This window comes from Rutilus rutilus (genome assembly GCF_951802725.1).
Source record: "Rutilus rutilus genome assembly, chromosome: 7".
In the NCBI taxonomy this organism is placed as follows: Eukaryota; Metazoa; Chordata; class Actinopteri; order Cypriniformes; family Leuciscidae; genus Rutilus; species Rutilus rutilus.
In genome coordinates this window covers 45,900,682-45,903,001 of record NC_140221.1, presented here as the reverse complement: position 1 = coordinate 45,903,001, position 2,320 = coordinate 45,900,682, and positions in this window count along the sequence as shown.

Genomic DNA, 2,320 nt, shown 5'->3' with positions numbered 1-2,320 from the left:
TATATAGCATCACTGGGCAAAAATGTTGGAAATTGACCCCTGGCAATAATGAGAGAGACTCCAGAGAACCATAGACTGTTTGTACAGAGCACGACTGGGAAAACACTCAAGACAGGAAATTAATGTTGTATTTGTCTATGACACAAGGCTGAATTTAATTGCTTACTCAGTATTACAGAAGATAAGACCTCACTGAGGTCAAACACTGTGATTGTGTCTCGTCTCTCGCGCCTGAGGGACGCGCTGCCATTCCTCTGATATTACCATAGAAGGCGCTCTACTGTCATATATCTGAACCAGCAAGTGCCTAAAAGCTGAAAACTGGAAGAAGAAAATAATTCCAGTCAAAGAAATTAGCTCTACAGAAATGAATCTAATTATCTTAACATATAAAACCACTGATGTCTACTTATGAGATAAAGACTCATTCTGAGACCTCAGACCACTAATTTCCAGATTAAACTACAGTAAAGAGACCTCAAGTGCCATCATAGTCTTCATCTCAGTAATACATACAAGCATATTAGAAACATTCTCACTACATGATCTGTAGTCTGTCTGTCTGGATCTCAGTTCTTATACTGTATCAGTGGAATATGTTTGACTTCTGAAACGAGGAGTCAAAGTCCCATCTCCGCATTTGGGTGTTTATGATCCACTGTTACTGTCACCGTTTACAGGTTAAAGGCTTGTGGAGCAGCATTTACCACACATTTTTATAAGAAAACAGTAATATAATACTTTTGTGAGTTTAAACTACTTTTATTTATTTATTAAAATCAAGTCACAGACTATCAAAGTATCATCAAGTTTATGAGCACTGTGTTGCATGCATCCTAATAACTGCGGCATATCATCTTAATCATGTATTATTCTATTTTATTCTTCTTTTTTAATCAACTTTTAATATATATTTTTTAAAGTTTTATTTTCTATCTTTTTTGATTATTAGCTATAATAGTAAAGGGCTTTGAATGACCATTTTGTATTAAATGCGCTATAAATAAACTTGCCTTATCTTTAAAAACATTTTTACTCTGCTTCAAAACAATAACTATACAATACTACGGTACCAAACATGTTTGTTACGTCATCAAAAAAGCTACTGGCATTCACAAGACAATTGAGAAGCTCATCGAGAACACAAAGAGAAAAATAAGTGCGTTAGACATTATTTGCTATCATTTTTCGTAATATTTGTATAATCAATTAATTTAGCATCCAAATCCGGCACATGCCTCCTTTGCCTCTTCAGAAAAAGACTTTGCACAGTATGCATGAAATAAAATGTAGCTTACTGTGCATTACTAATTTGCACATTCGCACGTTCATTTGCACACTGTTCCCAGTAGCATAGCTTTACCCAAAACAATTAGGCCTGCCAATTATGCATTGCATAATGCAGGTCGCCCACTCATGGGCACCGCCATGTTGCGTTCACCCCATCAGACTATTTTGCCGTTCAACTGAGTTGAAAAACACAAATTTAAGATAAACTTACCTCAAACTCTGACTGGCATTTGATTTTACAGACATCTTCACCTGTAGACCTGAGATCACATGGTTCCTACAGAGCATAATATAATGCACCAAATCAGCTTTTAATGTAAACATTCCGAATCGAATTATTTTAAGTTTAATTATTTATTCATTTAGAAAAGGGACATTAATCAACATTCATGAATGTAAATGTACCCAAATTAGCCCGAAGGCTAGTTTTCATCAGTAGCCTAGTCCAGTTAATCTTTTTAACTGGAGTTTGCCACAATATACAGTATGATGCAGGTAGCCTACAAGGTCCATGAGCAGCTCACCTTTGAGACTTTATCATATTAAGTCACACTGGTTAGTTTATATGTGCATGGTTTCTAAAAGCCATGATATAATCCATTAGGAATCATTATTCTGCGTGCAGGTATGCAAATATGTCAATGCTTTGAAAGTGTGACGTTGTGAACGTAAGTAATATGTTGTCTCCCCCTCGTGGTTAACATGACAGCTGCACTTTTGAGGTTATTTAAGATATTTTTTTTATAGTATTATTCTTTTACACAGGCTTCTCGATATTGTATTTTTTGGTGTGAATTAATTGATGTCCGACCGTTGACTGTCACTGGAGCGTTATAATTTGAACCATCAAAGCGCGGGAACCAACTGGGTTAGTACACACTGTTTTTGTCCTATTTCATATAAATAAGAGTAAAATCATATAAATATAAGTCAAATCGTGAAAACAAAAACAAAAACGCATAGGTATAGCAATATCAAATATTTCGTTAAATCTTTTTTGCGGATGTCACGTGTGAATGACGTCACACGC